Genomic DNA, 19,915 nt, shown 5'->3' on the forward strand with positions numbered 1-19,915 from the left:
ATGGTGTGGAATACAGATCTTTTCCTACTACAGTAAATCTCCTACTTGACCTTTGTCATCCTTTTAATCACGTCACTAGCTTCCCTCATTTTTTCTTTCATGTATTCTGTTTCATGAAGAGCTGTCTTTTGAGGTCATTTGCAGGTTCTTCCCTTTATCAGAGGACTTTGTATTTGACACTGCCTTTGGGTTGTTCAGATTTCCCTGTAGATTTTCTAGAGATTAAGAATTATGTAAAAATCAGGTGATGATAATTATGATTATAACTTGTCTCAGGGATGGACTCAGAAATTCTTTTAGGAATTTCTTAGGAACTCAAGGTCCCTTTTAGCTTCCTGATTTAATAAGTTAAAGTTTCTCAAGTCTCAAAGATGAGTTAGTAGCCTGCCTTTGCACCATTAGACTGGAGGACTAAGTACAGTTTCTTCAAGCAGATTTACACTATGGTCTCCCACAATGATGTACAATTCTTTGCTGAGGAAGGTTTTGTCACAGGTTAGAAATTTGAAATGACAGATAAATTGGAAGAGCTAATTGCCAAGCCAATTTTCTTTTCGAAGCATTCATGTGAAGATAGAGTCTCTGGGGTCAGTGGGAGAATATGTTAGAAAGATGTCCTAATGATGGAGAAAGTAGCCACATAAATAATGAAGTCCTATAAGCAAAATTATAAAGTGAGGTGAGGTAGAAATATTTGTACTAGAGACTCTTCTGCTAAAAGAGAACTAGATATAAACATAAGATGATATTGTTTCCTCTTTTATGTATGCAGTTAGATTTTGATGCTTAATTACCAACCCCAAATCATCATGTCTTAAAACAACCATTTATTCTATTCATGGTTCTGGGAATGAACCCTTTGGTCTGGGTCCTGTTGAGTAGTTCTGGGTTTGCCCCAGTTCATTCATATGTCTGTAGTTAGCTATAGGGACAAGTGGGGCCGCAATGGCCCAAGATGGCTTCAGGTGGGGTCTCTTAGCTCTGGTGCACATAATCACTCGTTCCCCAGAAGGATAGCTTGCTGGTATTCACGTGGTGACAGTTCAAGAAGTTCAGAACTGGCACACCATAACCTCTATTGCAATCTGTTGGTCATGCCAATTCACAGGGCCAGATCAGCTTCAAGGGCTGGAGAAACAGACTTGTCCTCTTAATGACAGGAACACAAAGTGGTGTGCACACAGGAGTGGAAATAATTGCAGCCACTTTTGCCAACATTTACTGCAGGCACCTAAACATTTAGAGAGGACATTATTGCCTATGCTAGGTAATTTTTTTTCCTTATTGTTTTCCAAAGTACAGATTAGGTCAACTAATAGGGATACTGGCAATGATAACATTGCAGATTCAATTTTCAGCTTTTAGTAGTTTGTTCAAGTTTTAAGCATGCTGTTATCCCAAGAGAGAAAATAGTGTTGGCTGGCCTTTTTAAAACTATGATGTTATAAAATGACCAAAGATATTCCCTCTTCAGAAATCATATTTGGTAGTTGTTTGTTTTTTAAAAAACAAATTACTTTTCTCCTTTTATACATCATTGTGCTGTGATTTCAGTTGTTGATGTGACTCCAGTGTAGTCTTGCTATAATATTACAGGCCTTAGTGAAGTATGCCATGAGATTCATGGCAGGAATACAAATTCTATGTGATAGGAAAAGAACATGAATGTATAGCTGGTGAATTTTCACTAAAACATGGTAATCTTTGAATACTAAATCTTGCTTAGCAACATCCTTGAGTCCACTTTGTCAATATTACAATGTTAATTATAGTTTCTGTTATACTTATTTTTTATACATTAGGCTTTGTGTTTTTGATATTTTACTGTTCTGTAATATAATTTGTAGTGAGAATTGTATGGGATTATTTAAGCAAAGTACAGCATTACATATGGGCCTAGGATACCAGTTCTGCAACCAGTCATACATGACCTGCTGGGCCATGGCACCCATTTTGCATATGGAGACAGGACATTTAGGCCACAATATTAATGAACTCTCTTGGATTGAGCAGTGCACAACTTGCACAACTGCACCTGGTAGCCCTGTACTGGGGACTCTGAGTGAGTGCCAGTGAGGAGTGTTTGACCTGGTGAGGATAAGCTTCTTGGAAACTGGCAGAAACTGAGAAGAGACACTTGACAGAGCACTCAGAGAAAGGGGAGGTGATGCAAAAGAGCATCCTTTAGGATTCCATGCAACCAACTGTCTGTATTTCCTATAATTAAGGCCAGCAAAGAAAGGAGCAGTAGACTGCGGTTGGGAGGCCTGGGCTCTGGTCACAGCTTTGTCACTACTGTGGGATCTCGGGAGATTTTCAGTCATTTGGAAGTCAATTTCTTCTCTAAAATGTGAATGTGAACATGCAACTTATGGAGCTCTTGTGAGGACAGAAGGAGATACACATGTGCAAGCACTGGACATGAGTGGGGGGGAATGTGTGATGTTCTCTTCATAGCTATTGTGGTGAAAGGGGAGAAAAGTAAACTGCGTATCACTAGAAGAGCAAATCTTTTTAATGACAAATTTCCAGTTTGTTTATGTGGTGAAGTGGCTTGTGGACAGCTTTGGTCACAAGATTGTTTAAACATGCATGCCTCCTCCTTAAACCCTGCCTGAGCCAGTCACCACAATTATGCCATTGGCAACAGGAGGCTTCACTGACCCTGGTTTCCCCTTTTAGACTCGTTCTCGCAGTCAGGACTTGGGGAGTTCAAGGCTGAGTGTGGGCAGAGAGATGATGTACCCTCACTGACTTATCCTTGACTGCTTCGGATAACAAATGAAGTGTACAAATTTATATCAACAAAAATGTTACTATGATAGATGGAGAGGCATTTTTGTAACTTGATGGGCAAGTTGGTGCTGCTTTTGAGTGAACACAGTAGATTTTAAAATCCTATATTACTTAGTTTCTCATAGAGACAAATAAAAAAGCTTCATCTCTTTTAAAAACAAAATGGAGAAAATCCGGGCAGCCCAGGTGGCTCAGCGGTTCAGCACCTGCCTTCAGCCCAGGGTGTGATCCTGGAGGCCTGGGATCGACTCCCATGTCGGGCTCCCTGCACGGGGCCTGCTTCTCTCTCTGCCTCTCTCTCTCTCTGTGTCTCCCATGAATAAATAAATAAAATCTTTTTTTTTTTTTAAATGGAGAAAATCCAAATCCCATTTTAGTTACTGCAAATGATCTTTGTGTCATTGTTTTGACGGCTAACATTTCTAGGTTTTACAGTAAAGGCAGACATTGAAAGGGAGCATGCTTAGGAAAAAGGGCATGTGAATCTAGAGCCCAGGCTTCCTGTGTTCATACCAGACAGAGGCTCAGGACACAGGGTGATGGTGGCGGTATGGAGTCCCTGGTTGGATCACAGGAAGTTTCGTGAGAAAGTTAAGGTAAATGAATGTTCTCAGGAATGCTGGTAGTAAAACCAGTAAGAATATAAATATACACCTGTTATCTACCAACATAAGCCCTAGGAGTTGGTGTATACCAAAGACACTGCCCCTTCACTTGAGGAGGTAAAACATTTAATTACAGTAATGTGAATATAACATTCTTCAAAAAATTTTTAAAATTTGAATATAGTTGACATACATTACATTAGGTTTAGGTGTACAACATAGTAATTTGACACATTTATCTGTAATGCTATCCTCACCACAAGCGTAGCCATCTGTCACCTCACAATGTTAATGTGATACCCCTGACTATATTCCCTATGGTGTACATCTCTTCCCCATGATTTATGGATTCCATAACCGGAAGCCTATATCTCCTATTCTCCTTCACTCATTTTTCCCATCCGCATAGCCCCCTTCCTCTGGAAACCACCAGTTCTCTGATTTATAGTTTTAATTCTGCTTTTGTTTTTATTAATTTGTTTTTTAGATTCCACGTATGAATGAGGTTATATGGTATTTGCTTTATTCAGTCTGACTTTAGTGTAATATCCTCTAGGTCCATCCAAATTGTTGCACATTGCACAATCTCATCCTTTTTTAAAGGACCTAATATTCCATTGTGTGATATACTACATCTTCTTTATCCAGTCGTCTCTCAGTGGGCACTTAAGTTGCTTACACAAGTTGGTTATTGTAAATAGTGCTAAAATAAACATAAGCCAACATATATATTTTCAAATTAATGCTTTCATTTCTTTGGGTAAATACCCAATAATGGAAATATTGGATCATATGATATTTCTATGAAAAAATTTTTTAAAGATTTTATTTATTTATGCATGAGAGACACAGAGAGAGAGAGAGAGAGAGGCAGAGACACGGGCCGAGGGAGAAGCAGGCTCCCTGCAGGGAGCCCGACACGGGACTCGATCCCAGGGTCCCCAGGATCAGGCCCTGGGCTGAAGGCAGAGGTTAAACTGCTGAGCCACCAGGGTTGCCCTATTTTAAAATTTTTTGAGGAACATTTTTCCTTGGTGTTTTCCACATTGGTTGCTTCAATTTACATTTCCACTAACAGTGTATGAGGTTTCTTTCTCTCTACAACCTCATCAACATTTGTGGTTTTTATCTCTTGTTTTTGATTTTAGCCATTCTGAATATCACATTGTGATTTTGATTTGCATTTCCCTAATGATTAGTGGGGGTGAGTATCTTTTCATGTGTTGGCCAATTGCATGTGCTTGGAAAAATGTCTGTTGAGGTACTCTGCCCATTTTTAAAACAGGTGGTTTATTTCTTTGATGTTAAACTGTATACATTTTTTGGATTTTAACCCCCTAGTGGATATATCATTTGCAAATGTCTCCTCACATTCAACAGGTTGCCTTTTTGTTTTGTTGATGGTTTCCTTTGCTATTGCAAAACCTTTTTATTTTGATGTAGACCCAATAGTTTATTTTTGCTTTTGTTTTCCTTGCCTGAGAAGGCATATCTAGAAAATGTTGCTGTGGCTCATGTTAGAGAAGTTACTGCCTTTGCTGTCTTCTAGGATTTTAATGGCTTCAGGTTTCACATTTAGGTCTTTGATCCATTTTGAGTTTATTTTTGTGTATGGTGTTAGAAAGTGGTCCAGTTTCATTTTTTTTACCTGTGGCTGTCCAATTTTCCCATTACAAAGTATCAAAGAGACTCTCTTTTTCCCACTGTGTATTTTTGCTTCCTTTGTCATAGATAATTGATCATATAAGTGTGTGTTTATTTATGGGATCTCTGTTCTATTGTTCTGTGTGCCAGTGCCATCCTGTTTTAATTCCTACGGCTTTGGATTATGTCTTAAAATCTGGAATGTTGACACCTTCAGCTTTCTTTTTCTCAGGATCACTTTGGCTATTCAGTGTCTTTTTGGTTTCATACAAATTTTAGCATTATTCTAGTATTGGAAAATGCTATTGATAAGTTGATAGGGATTACATTGAATACATGGATTATTTCGGTAGTATGGACATTTCAGCAATATTAATTGTTCTTCACTTCACAGGAATGTAATCAAGAATTAAAAGATAGCGTTAATACTCAGTTTCAAATTATGTATGTTTTAGTGCTTGAGGAAACAACGATTTTAAGATGAGTCTGCATAGCTGCAGATTAGGCAATTTTCTGAGTTACCTGGTTCTTGCACCCACTTATACATCTCAGTCAAACCCTAATTAAACAAAATATTTTAAATATCTGTAATTAGGTATATGCAGTTTATACACACCCCTGAAACATAACAGCATTTTAGGGTAGGGCTACTGTTTAGGAAAGCATGAGTGCCAGTTGCCAGCAATACAGCATTGAAAGCTGGATACCCAAGGCCTATTTTCTATTTTCATTCTTTGGAATGAAGAAAAATAATACTGACATTCCATTATTTATGAACATGGTTAAAGAAAAGAGAAGCAGTGAAATTTCACTGCCTTCAAAAAATAATTTATTTTGACTCCACGTAGGGCCGCATGCCTTAGCCTCACAGCGATATCCCCTTCCCTGCAGATACCTCGGGCAACCCCAGTGGTGTGATATTTTGATGCTTTCTAGGGCAATGGAAAGAGCCAGCAGGCAGGACCTGGTCATCAGTGTTTACTGGGCTTGGGAGGCAACTGATTACTTGATCAGGAATGTCTTGAGGGTCTGCTTTGTGCCTTGCACCATGGAATGCTGAGTGCTATGGGGAAAACTGAGGTATAAAGTGGAGACTGTCCTCAAGGGATTTGCTGACTCATAGGATTGATAAGAGTAGGGCATATAAAAATAGACACCCATTTATAAGACATAGAGTGTCATCTACTAAATTGTTCAGAATTCAGATATAGGCTATAAGAAGTTTCTGCTTATTTTGTGCTAACTTTTCACTAGATCCCAGGCTAAATATTTATATAATTTCTGATCCTTATACCAACCCAGTAAGGCAGCTCTGATTATTGTCATTTTATGGATGGAAAAACTAAGACTTAGAGAAGCTAAGTGAATCTGCCCGAGGTCATACAGCTGATAATGGTTAAGTCCAGACCTGAAGTGCAAGTGCAGTAGCTCCAAAGCCAGTGATCCTCTGCTTAGGAGCAGCACTGCTCTGGAAAGGGGGTAGATAGCCCAGGATGGAACCAGAAGCGTCAGGCTGAGGCTGGTTGACTGGCCAGCTGACAGTGTGATCTCTGCTGGACTGTGCTCAACTGTCCTTCCAGGCAAGAGGGGCTCCTCCCTCTGTTGCTTTGGTGACCCTGGAAGGCCATGGTCCCTCACTTGTTTCTGCCATATGGTCTTGCTTAATCATGTCAACTTCCTTGTGGCCAAATTATCTGCACTAATGCTACATTTTTATTTCTGTGGCTCTGATACAGCTGGAAATAGCTTCGTTTTAATGCCAGTTTTTACAGTGAGTTTTTTTTTTAAGACATTTAATTCATCATGTAAACTAGGACAAATTTGAGAGTAAAAGGAAACTCTGTTATATTTATGCCAGGACTATCCTGGGCATTCATAGTTTATGATCACCCTACCAATATGGGATTGAGGTGTATAATTAACATGGAAATAAGATCTGCATTACTCAGACATGAACATCTTCAAAACAGGGAACAGCCATACAGAGGTGAATTTCCTCTACCATAGCAATGGTTATCTCCAGGCTGAATGTGAACTATGTCTGTCAATCTTCACTTACTCCTACTAAGCCAACGCAGCTCTGATTTACCATGTCAGAGTGACATTGTTATGTGGAAACCTCTTGCTTACTGCTGAAGTTAGTGAATTTGGGCTGTTCTAACTTACAACAATTAAAGAACTTATTCTTGAAGGCCTTTGAATATTTTTGCTTAAAATTTATAAACTGGACTGTAACCAGAGATGATGGAGTTTCTCTTAACAGGTAATGTAACTGAAGACATTACATAAATCTGGAAAATAACATATATTGCTGGTCTGGGGCTCTAAAGAAGAGGGCTGAGGAATGGGGAGGGAGAAAGGAAGTAAGAAAAGGAGGAAGAGAGGGAGGAGAGTCCAGGTGGCTTTAAGCCAACAAAATCCAGGAATATCTTCCAGTGTGACCATGGATTTGTAACCTAGACCCCTCCTCCTTTCAATCCCTGACCTTCTTGTCATTTGTTCTCTTTGGACTGACAAATGAGTGTTGATTTGTGACAGTATCATTGATCAAATGACATGTTGTCTTGTGTTATGCCTGGTAATAAAGAAACATAAAAATGTTTCTTGGATTAACTTGACAGTATCAGTTTAGAAAGTAGCTTCCCATCCAAAATCTTTCTGGGATTGACAGAAAATTTCCTTTGTCTAAAACCTGAGTGTTTTTTATTACTAATGCCAAAAATAATACTTGTTCTGAGACCAGGCTCCTCAATATCTAACTATCCTTAGTGCAGGGGAGGAGGGTTTCTAGAGATATCCCTGATAAAGTCAACATTTCTTTAGAGCCTCTTATTTTATGTTTTAAATCCATGTAAATTTTATATTGGTTTACAATATCCATGTTTTCGTGGCTTTACTATCAAATTTTCTAAAATATTTTTAATAAGGGCCACAGGCAAAGACCACATGCCATTTTTATTTGGCTCTATTGCATGACCTCTGGCATCACACCACATCCTCCATTTTGAGAGCGAGAGAATAGAAAACTACCAACAGCAGCTGACAGCAGGGAGGAATTCATTATTTTTGGAGTCATATGTCTCGAATTTTGATTGTAAAAGTCAAATAAAAACCTGGACTTTATTTCAAAACTTTTTTTCCCCTCCAAACACTTCAGAAGACCAGAAATAGAGTATGAGATAAAGAAGTTACTCTGACAGTGTTACTGCACACAGAATGGATGTGCCAAGAGGCAACAAATAGAGAATTATCCTACTGCAATCATACTGACCCAGTATAATCTGAAGTAGCTCTTTTCTTCCACATGGCTCCATCTCCCCTATATGTTCATTGGCTTTTATCAGAAGGGTGGTTTAAAATTTGGGATTTCAGGATACAGTAAGGCTAAAGTAAAAGTGTGGTATTTTACGTGACTTGAAATTTGCCTTTCTCTTTTTCTTGATGGAGATGTGTTTTTCCTTCTTTGAAGTAGAGAGAAATGGGTATGAATTTTGGTATACTTGAAGCAGACTTAAAAAACCAATATACTTTCAAACAGTTTTGACTTCATGATAAAAACAGTTACCCTCAAGATGAACCTGTCAAATTAATAAACATAATATAGGACTTTCCTATACCTTACTGTCAGCATCCTAAAATCAATAACAACAAATAGAAAACAACAACAAAACATGAATGACATCCCTAAAACCAAAATAAAACACAGTAAAGCTGAAAATGTTGATCACGTTAAACGAAAAAAAATTGATTTTAGAAAAACATTTCTCTATTTATTTTGCATTTTAAATATATGTGTTGATGTAGATATTCAAATTTATTTTTCACAGTGGAATCCTTCTGCACTTATTTAGTCAACTGGAATTTAGTCTTGTCACAGGAAAGATTTTGGTCCTAAGAATGCATCATACCATTCCCACTGTCTGCTCTGAGGATGATTGAAAACTCCAATGTCATATCAGCTATATGAATGCACTTTATTCACTACCCACTGTACTGAGTCTCTCCTATGTTTTAGGCCCTGGGCTTGCTGCTCAATAATTGAAAATGAATGAGACACACTCCGTTTCTTCTAATACCATAGTTTGGAGTAGAAAAAGTTAAGGGGTGCTGGACTGTGTTAGGTTAACTTGGCCAAATCTGAGAACTACAGTTAATTTCCCCAGGTAACTTTGCCTGGCTGCTCTTTCAAACAAACAAATAAACCCCAAAACAAAATACAAAAAGCTTGCATGCAATTTGGTTAACAGAAATGCAGCAGACTCTTTTGCTTTTAGAAGATTTTGTTGTCAACTGTGGCAATGGACAGATATAGAGGTATCTGGTAGGTTCCAGTTTGTTCTCTCCATTCCTCCACAGCCACCTCGTCTTCAAACAGTGGCTGTTGGCCCACTACCAGGTGCTTGGCTGGGGACCCATCAAGTCTGCAGCTTTGCAGAAGCAACTTCTTCCTCAGAGGGGGACAGTTTCCAGAGGCTTCTCCACGAGTTCTCCCTTTGTGGTCCCACTTTGGTGACTTGGATTTTTCTTTAGGCTCCTATTGATCCTCTCATACTTTGACTGTTTGACTAGTGACTATCGTTGTAACTGTTCACGTTCCCCTTCCAGATCATCTCTTTCCAAGCTCCTTGCCTATTTGTGTAGCCTAATTCATATAATAAACCCTTTTTTCCCCATGGTACTGGAGTGGATCTGCTTTCCTATGTGAATCCTGTTTAAACCACTGCAAGAGGATGTTGTAATGAGGGCAAGTAGTAGGCACAAAGGAAGATGAGAAAGGAATGGTGTCTCACCCAAATTGGGTGGTACCTCAGGCATAGTCCAGAAGGCTACCTGAGTGGGCTGGCCTGGGAAAGTAGGGTGAGGTATTCCATAGAGATGGCATACAACATTTTGGGGCTGCAAGTAATTCTGTATAATTAGATCATAAGTTACATGTTGTAAGGTATAGTGGGAGGAAAGGTTGGAGGGAGGAGACAGGAGCCAGATCATAAAATCCTTTTATGCCTGGCCAAGGGGTCTGTCCTATGGATAATATGGAACTCTGGAGTACTTTTAAGCAAGGAAAGGATCAATGAGATTTATTTTGTAAAAATTCTCTGGCAGTTATGTAAAAGCTGTTGGGAAAGAATCAAGACTAGAAGTGAGAGGACCCAGAAGGAGGCTTTTGCATCAGTTCAAGTTAAAATACAAACAAAACAATCTGGGCTCATTAGTGCAGGGGAAGAGCAATTTGAGAGAAAGAGGGAGCATCACTCTATAATGGGCTGAAGGAAGAGGTTTGTGAAAAGCTGAGAAGGAAGAGTCAGAGAAGTTAAGGGGGAATTAGAAATGAGTGAGTGCAAAGGGGAGAGGAGGACATGAAGAGAGCAAAGTGGTCAAGAGTGTAATGAAATCTGAAGAATAGAAAATAACCCATTTTTTAAAATCACATAGATATCATTGGTAACCATAGGCGAAGGAGTCCTAGTTATGCTTGTTTTATTACTAGCCTCATGGACGCTGAGAAAATTCTATTGCATGTGTAGTGAACTTCTGTAAAGGGAACAAAGTGTTCTTAGCCCCAGTGATCACCCAATTTCCCTCATGCACAGAGTTTACATCCAAACATAGGAGAAAATGCACTGATTAAGGTCTCAGGCTCCACCTCCCCTGTTACCCCTCAAGAAAAGTCAATTCGGACTCTTAAAAGTGGTAAGCCATTTAAAACCTGTCAGTAACTTGTCAATAACTTGAATAATGATGAGAGAGAGGTGGGAAGAGAAATGGCTTTTCCTAAATCTGATGCTTGCTTTATTTTTGCCTCTTCGATCAAAAATCATGTTTTCCAGTTTCTCTGAGTGAGCCATCATCTTTCTTCATGAGACATAATGGGGGGTGATTCTTCCTCAATGTCTGCTGTAGAAATTCTGGCTGCTGCCATTGGCCCAGGTGACCCAAAGAAGAAGTTCAAGCCACTTGGCCATGTTGATGGGAAAGATCACAGAGGCTGAAACCCAGAATATAATCATCCTCTTCCTTACTAGTAGATGAAAGTATTATATAATACTGTCTTTGCTCCTTTTTGACATTCAGCTCACAGAGATTCATGTTTTCATTTGCATTTTCCTAATGTCTTAACAAATGTTAACTTGTTTGCTTTTGTTAGATTTCTTCATTTACTTAATAAAGAGTGGGATAAACCACAGTTGGCATGAAGTTACCCATGTCTCATAGAGGCTGTGACAAAGGCATGGTTTCTGCTATGTCATTGCCCATTGCTCTAGGTTAGCCAGTGGCTGCTACACAGGTGGAACAATGGAGGCACCAAATTCCTTCCTCTTACACAGATAGAATACACACCTGGAAATTAATATTTATATTTTTACCTCCTACTGGTAAAAGACAGCCCTCTTAATCTGCCTACCATCCCTTCACCCTCCCAATAGACATGTACAAATGACTACCTACTAGATTTTAAGAGCTTTGAAGACAGAGACTATGCTTTGTTTACCTGGATCTCCAATTCCAGCATTGCGTCTGGCATATATAAATAATAAATGTAGCTGGAAAGTCCCATTTATTTTGCTCCTGAAATGAGTGCAAACTAGTCATGTTTCTTGTTCTAAATTTTAGGAGTCGATATTTCTCCCAAGTTTCTCTACCAGGTGGGACCCCAATGAATGCTTACATGTTCTGCAAAGTCACTTGTTACTTTGTCCACCACGTCAGCCCGAAACCATTGTGCTCCCAAATGCCACATTATCATGTTACCTTATAATGTTACCTCATAGTTCATTTCTGCAGATTTCTAGAGCTCTTCATTAAGGATGGGCACTGTCTCTTCCATTAGGTATTCAAAAGCACAGCTAAGACCAGGCTCATCTAAAGATTGTTGGTGGAACAGTGGAAGGACAGCTCCAAATTTAGTATGCACCGTTACAACCATTGGCTACTTCTGGGACCCCTGGCACACATCCCTGAGCCTGTAGAGGGTTTTATTTCCCTCTCTAATACAAATAAATACACATTCGTTTCAGGGAACTTTAGGAAAGGCAGTTTAAATAGTCAGCAATATATTTCCCCAAGTCTGAGATACTCAACTTTAAATCAAGCCATTTAAGGAGCATTAATTATCAATTCTACTTTAGAACAATTATCTGAATATTTCAGGTCCCAGTCTGGCTTACGATAAATGCAACCAAGTTACCCAACCAAAAATATGCAAACTTGGGCCTACGTGATCTGCATTCACATTTGTGGGAAGATCAGTTTTCTCTGAGAACAATTCTTGGCGTTAGTATTTACATTTTCTTTGTGTAATGGAAAGGTCTGCCCTCCTGGTTTCTCCCAAACCAAGGAAGCTGGCTTCAAAAGATATTAACAATTTCTAAATAGAAGTTTTCCCATTAAAATAAAATGAAAATATTTAAAGTTTGTCTTTATTGGTACCAAATTATATAAGTATTTGTTAGTAAATGGAATTTAGGGTCCTTTGATTAAAAAAAATACCTTTTATGTTTGCATTTTAAACCAATGGCAAATAGAGCAAATGGCAATAGAGAAGTTAATCTAAAATTCTGCATCATCAGCAGTAATGTTGTTGTTACTATTTGTAAGATGTTCCAGCATTATATTTTAATAGAAATGCAAAGTGCCTCTTGATTCTTCCTTTGTTCTTGTGCATTCTCTTTTTTCTATAGTTATAGTAATGTGGGAATCTCCTGCTGCTACAAAGTGGGTTTGTGTGTTGCTTGGATAAGGTAGTGTGTTTTAATGAGAACAGCATGAACCAGTAGCCCAGGAATCATGGGTTTGCATTCTGGATCTATAATTTCTTTCAGTGAGGTCCGGCAAGTCAATTCATTATGCTACAATTTCTTTATCTATTCAGAGGGTGATGAGGCTTGTCTCACTACAAGGTCAGATCTAACAAGCTAATGTAGGGCTCAGGTCTGTTGTTTTCCTTACTGATAGATCTTTCATGGGGAGACCTGGGCACTGGGAACAAGAGCATGAATGTTGATGTGACTTAAACAGAAATTGGGGATGTGTTGAGGGTCCGAAGTGCTGAGGATGGAGTTTCTGGGTGTATTCGAGAGATGACTTTAGTACTTAGGATTTTCAGTAGTGGAGAATCCTTCAAGGAGCTCAACCACTCTCTATGCACTGGATGTTGGGAAATTAGGAGCCATCATCCATGTTTTTCAAGCTAGAACCCATGGACAGATGTCTCATAAGAGAATTTTTTAAAGTTTGTGTTGCATCTCAGTGATATTCTGATAAATTAACAGACATTCTGAATCATTTTAAGATCATAACATTCCAAGAACCACCACATAATTTCTATGTGGACGTTTGCATTTGTTTTTATAATTTTTTTTTTTTTTTTTACCAGAGGAAGGTCAAATGACATCAGAGAGTGATGCACTAATAAGGATTTCACAGGAAGAAATGTGATAGGGAGAGCTGAACCATCAGAGGGCCCAAGGGCTATATGCATATCACACTTAAAACCATAAGCTCTGGGGCGGGTAATCTCAGACTGCACAGATACCCACTACAGAATCCATCTTTGAATAAGCCAAACTGTCACTGCTCATTCACTGTGAGCATAGCTAGACACATGAAACGAGACCTGCTTCTGGCAATCAGGGTTTATTTAATGAAAATTTCAATAATGTTACAATCATAACCACCTTTTCAAGCAAATAAGACAGCATTACAGAGTTATCAAATGACACTTAATTAAAATTGACACTTTGTTGGCAGCATTTTGGAAACATGTGAAGTCTATTTATTGTGAACCAGCGAGCAAGGCCTTGAAATAATTAATAACATACTCATGCTAACAGGCATTATCTGAATTACTGAAGCCAGAATACACGTGATAAAAAATTATTAAATGCAAAACCTGACCTGAGTTTCCTCTTTCTCCTATTAAAACCCACATTGATGGTCTAGTTTCAGCGGAACAACACCCTTCATCACATTAGTTATTAAATGTTTTTAATATATATGGTTGGTTTTGATTTCATGATTTTAGAAGGGAGTTATATCTAGTTTTATATTCACATTTTAATAAAATTGTGATAAAAGCAAACAAGTCAGTACCAGAGGTACACAGGATATTTTTTTGTCTTAAAGGAGTCTGCGCCTCATTCAAATTTGAGAGACATTGTTATAGGGGTTAAGTGCATAGAGTTTGAAATCAGACCAGGGTTCAAATATGAGCTTTGGCACTTTAAACATATGTGTGTAATTTATCTGAGTTGTACTTCATTTTCCTGACTTGTTAATAGGGTTATAATATAATATTAATAATAATAACAACAACAATAATACCTTCATCATGGGGTTAGTGTGAGCAATAAAAAAATGGTTTTTAAGATTATGATCTCTGGGACATAGTATGTTAGCCATTATCACCATTATGATCATCATTATAATCATCAAAATCATTCATTTTTAAACTTTAAGGGACCCAAGAGATGGCTAAACCAGTCAAGAAGATGAGATGCTGGAGGAAAAGCTGCTGGGAGCCATTACTATTAAGGCTAGTAAGTCTCTTAAGGATTGCTGGGCTGGAGCAGCCTCAGTAACTCCCCTAGGGAGTAGCTTTCACCAAAGTAGCAGCCAGATCTCCAGAAGCAGGTGAAGTTGTCAGTCTGGTAAGAGTTCATTTCCTGGAGGTATCACCCCTCTGTAACAATCTTAGAGCATGAATCACCTTTGAGAAAGAAAGCCATGGTTCAGTCTCTGTTGTCTCTTTGACTATTGCTTCCAGAACTCCCTTGATGTGCTCAGCATGGCTGCCTGCCCTGTGTTCTCATAGTTACCCCTTGCACCTGACCCTTCATATAGTTTTGCTGGTGTGGGTTCTCTGATTTTGCTCAGATTATGTCTGTTGTGGCCATTGAAGGGACATTCAGCCTCATGTATTATTAGGTTGTCTGGGACTCCTATGGCTGTCATTCCTTGTGGGTTCCCCCAGATCCAAATAAGAGAAACCAGAGACTTTCTATGGAAATGAGATGGCAGGTGGGAGCATTTCATAGTATAAATTCTATTCTATTGTTCTCCTTCTTTAGTGTTTGGAGGTTTGTGGAAATATATCTGAGTTAAAGAACTAACAGAAGTCCTGATTTTGGGTCATCCAATGGGGTTCCCTCAACTCTAGGTTCCCCCCTGCAGTTGTTGGATCACAGGTTTATCTGGTTTGGTTCAGGCATCTGAGAGCTACTGACTTCAGGGATGGGCAGCGGACACCAGTGGGTAAATCTGACTTGGAGAGAAAGGAGGCAGAAGCCTGTAAGGATAATGGAAGAGAAGAAAGAAGGCAGGCTGTTTCAGCTTTGGGACCTCACAGAACGTCTGCTGCATGATGAATTTTTTAAAAAACCATTTGCAAAGCTGGCTGAACTTCCATAGAAAGCCAATCTAATTCCTTATCGTGATCTGCAGCAAGCTTTGCTGATCTGGATACCTGGTTTGAGTTGCATTAGTATGTAGTATACATATCCCTCTCTTCCCAAATCTACAAACCCCTCTGGACAGCTTTCCCCACTTCTTTTTTCCTAGTGCATCTCAAAGCCTTTCTGTGATCCCAGAGAGCATGAATTATTCACTATATATAGCATCAGGCTTCAAAGTGTACTTTTTAAAAAAGTAAAACTGCCTAAGCCACCCAATGCGTTGCCTCTACCTTCATGCTCATTAGCTGGACAGCATATTTAGAATCATTACTCACCTTCCTTCCTGGCTAGCTCGCTGCTCATGTGGGTTTTCTTCCCAACTCACCTGACCTCAATAAGGTAACAGGACCTCATTCTGTCCTATCTCAGGTATGACCTGTCCAAGGCTATAGCTTACGCATATAGTCCTGTTCCATGTTAATAAATCTCATCCTTTACATTTTAAAGTAAAGGAAAGATCACAGCTGGAAAGATGTCCTAACTTTCTCACACAGTGTCTGCTCAGCTGCAAATTCAACTGACAGAGGTATTGACCACCAATCCTCGTGCCTTCAGCGTTTATTAAGATTTAGGAAGCACCCATAGCTGAGGTCTGCATTCCAGCACTACCCTTAACTAAGTGAATGACTTTCCACTACTAGTGTAACTTCCTGAGCCTCAGGTTCCTCATCTGAAACAGGATACCTACCCAGCAGTATGGTGGAAGTTAGAGACTTCATGCATACCTAGCATTTAAGCATAAAGTTCTTAATAAGTGGTGTAAATAATTTATTTAATCAATGGCAGTTGTTTACTTATGATCTATGGTCTAGGTAAATGACCTCTTAACCCCTGCTCCAGCAGTTGCAGCTATGCCATACATCAGTTGTTAGGAACTCGGGCTCTGATATTTGTCAGATTTGAGTTCAAATCCTACCTTGGACACTTGGCCCTGTGACTTTGGGCAATTAATTTTACCTGTGAATCACTTCACCTCTCTAAGCTTATTTCCATATATGTGAAATGGGGACCACAGAAGTGCCAGCTCAGTTTTTTTGGGGGGGATGATTGAATGAGATATTGGATATAAAGCATTTAGTCCAGGGCTTGACATAATACGTTTTAAAATTACAACTTAAAATTGCATTTTATATTATACATTTTTATATTGCAACTCATATGCATTGTCTGGCCATTTTTTATTTTCACCACTACTTAGAAAAAAGGTTGAAATAAATGTTGAGGGAAGAGAGAAATGGCCACAGGCAAAGTGATCTGGTGTTTTCCAGAACAATTTATTTTTTTCCTCGTTTTATTATGAAGAGTTTAATATATACAAAATAAAAATGTAACATCTATGAAGTATGAATCAGAATACTAAAAAAATCACCAGGGAAAATACCATGAGGAATAAAAAGTTACCTAAACCCTTGAAACTTCTATGAATTTTCCTGATTCTGATTCCTTGCCTTCCCTCAGAGGTAATCTCTGTCTTCATTTTTATTGTCTTTCCTTCCTACTGTTATGAAAGTAGGAATATGTATGTATGCATTCTTATGTATGCATTCTTTTTTTTTATTATGTATGCATTCTTAATGTATTGTTTAGTTTTGCTTCATTTTGGGCTTTATGAAAATGATAGCATATTCTCTCAATTACTATCAAATTTGCTTTTCTCATTAAGCATTTTTTAAAAAAAGATTTACTTATTTATTTTAAAAAGAGCTAGGGAGCCAGGGAAGGGGCAGAGGGAGAGAAAGAGAATCTCAAGCAGATTCCCGGATGAGCACGGAGCCTCAGGAAGGGCTGATCCCATGACCCTGAGATCATGACCTGAGCTAAAATCAAGAGTGGAATACTTAACTCAGTGAGCCATTCCAGAGTCCCTCATTCAGCATTTGTTTTTAAAATTCATTCTTGTTGTGTGGAGCTGCTAGGTTGTTTATTATTATTATTATTATTATTATTTCGTAGTTTTCCATTAAATTAAAGTGCAGAGGGATGCCACTCAACACATTGGTTGAGTGTCTGCCTTGACTCAGGCCTTGATCCTAGGATCCGGTATCGACTCCCACATCGGGCTCCTTGCAGGGAGCCTGCTTCTCTCTGTCTCTGCCTCTGTGTGTGTGTCTCTCATGAATAAATAAATAAATAAAATCTTAAAAAAATTTAAAGTGCAGAACAGTGTACAACTAAGTTAATCTTTCACTTATCAGTGGATATTTGAGTTGTTTCCAGATTTTTTTCTGTTAGGAACAGAGTTGCCATGAAAGTAAACCTTGCCATATGTATTTGCTATGATTCCCTAATTATACGGTCTAGTACGGTAGCCACTAGTCACTTCTGGCTACTGAGAACTTGAAATGTGGCCTGTCTGAATTGATATGTATATAAGTATAAAATATAAGTAGTAAAAGTACAAGTATAAAAATGGATTAAAATGTAAGTATAAAATACACGCCAGATTTTAAAGATTTAATACAAATAATGTAAAATATCAAGTTAACATTTTTTATATTGATTTCAGGTTGAACCAAGATTTTGGATATGTTGTTTTAAATAAAATATATTGAATATCTTATTAAGAATAATTTCACCTTGGGACACCTGGGAGGCTCAGTTGGTTAATTAAGCCTCTGCCTTTGGCTCCTCTCATGATCTCCCAGTCCTGGGATTGAGCTCCTCATCAGGCTCCCTGCTCAGACAGGAGCCTGCTTCTCTCTGTCCTTTTGCTCCCTTTTGCCCACCTCGCCCTCACTTGTGCTCTAGGGCTGTCTTGCACTCTGCACTGTCTCTCTCAGATAAATTAAAAAAAAATCTTAAAAAAAAAAGAATAGGTTCACCTTGTTAAAAAAAACTATAACATGGCTATAGGAAAAATTTACATATGTAGCTAGCATTTAATTTCTATTGGACAGCATTACTTTAGGGTATAATTAGGATATTCTTCGAAGTGGGACTTCTGAGTCATAGGGTTGTGTTCATCAACTTTACAAGATATCATTTGTACTTTGAATTGGTTGTACTGAAGTCATTGTGCTGTTATTAAACAACAAGACTGATAGCTAATTTTAATAGGTAATAGCTGGTTATCCATCATAGTAACACCTAGAAAGGTGCAAGAGAAGTGTGAAAAAAATCTGAATTTCCATTATTGCTGTATAATCTTCATTGCTCCACATTTTTGTCATAATTGGTATGGTCAGATTTTTGAATTTTTGTTATATTAGTGATTGTGAATCATATTTCCTTAATTTTGCAGTTCTCTGATTACTATTTAGGATGAATATTTTCTGACCTATTTATTAGTCATTGGCTTTTCTTCTGAGAAATGCTTGTTAATATCTTGTGAAGATTTTTATTTGTGGTTGTATGCCTTTTCCTTATTGATTTTTTGAAGCTATTTTTAAAAACTTTTGTTCTGATTTTTTTCACAGGTTATGGCTTCTATTTTCATTTTCTTCCTGGAATCTTTTGATGAATAAAAGTTCTTAATGCAGTTATTAAAGTTAGTTAGGTCTAGTAAAATATTTTCTTTTTATGGTCAGCCCTTGCTTCACTACCTTGAAGTCATAGAAATAAATTTTGATGTTTTCCCTCTTACATGTAAGTCTTCAATCCATTATGAATTGATTTGTGTGTTTTGTGACCTTAGAGATAGAATTTCAATTTTTCTGTATGGCTAACCATTTTTTTCTAGCATCATTTATTAAACAGTTCTTCATTTCCCTACTTGTAATGCTACATCCATCAATATGGCAAATTAGATCTATCTATGTAAGACTGTTTTCTGAGTTCTCTTTTCTGTTCTATTATATTTGCCTATCTTCACACTAATTCTCATTATTTTATTTATTATAGCTTTATGATAAATCTTTTTCTCTGATATTTCAGGACTTCCCTTCTTTGAGTATTGGCTCTTCTTGGCTTTTGGTCTAACATAGACATTTTAGAATTAGCGTGTTGAATTTCTTTTAAAAATTTCTTGGGATTTTGATGAAACTGCAAACTATAGGTCTCCTTAGGTATAATTTGCATGTGTTCGTGATATTTAGTGTTCCAATCCAAAATAATTGTGTATCACTAACCTCATTATTTATTTAATTACTCATTTATTTAATTATTCAATGCATTTGTTAGTTGTATTCTTAGGTAAAATACATATGCTTACATTACTGTGAATATTCAGAATGTCTTTTAAGAACTACATTTTCAACTGCTTTTGGTATAGAAAAATTCAGTTAATTTTATACCACTCTTTAATTATATTTCAAAACCCTTATAAAAGCTAACATTTTGACTATAGATTCTTTTCTGATTTTCATTGTAGGTAATTATACAATTCTTGAATAATGAGATTTTGTGTCTTCCAGCCAGTCCTTCCATATCTTACTTTTTATTCTTACTAAAATCATTAACACCTTCAATATAATGCTTAGT

The 19,915-nt window shown here is 37.8% G+C and overlaps 1 long non-coding RNA gene across 6 annotated transcripts in view; it reads left to right on the forward strand.

Moving 5' to 3' along the window:
* LOC111097745 overlaps positions 1 to 19,915 on the forward strand; it is a 232,828-nt gene that overhangs the window by 12,286 nt on the left and 200,627 nt on the right. For 2 of the 6 annotated variants that reach the window (XR_005365961.1, XR_005365957.1), the window contains exon 2: positions 14,502 to 14,581. The exons of the other annotated variants lie outside the window; for them this stretch is intronic. This is a non-coding gene — a long non-coding RNA (uncharacterized LOC111097745). The remainder of the gene's footprint in view (positions 1 to 14,501; positions 14,582 to 19,915) is intronic. 6 annotated transcript variants of the gene reach the window in all.

The sequence above is a fragment of the Canis lupus genome, chromosome 10 (genome assembly GCF_011100685.1).
Source record: "Canis lupus familiaris isolate Mischka breed German Shepherd chromosome 10, alternate assembly UU_Cfam_GSD_1.0, whole genome shotgun sequence".
NCBI lineage: Eukaryota > Metazoa > Chordata > Mammalia > Carnivora > Canidae > Canis > Canis lupus.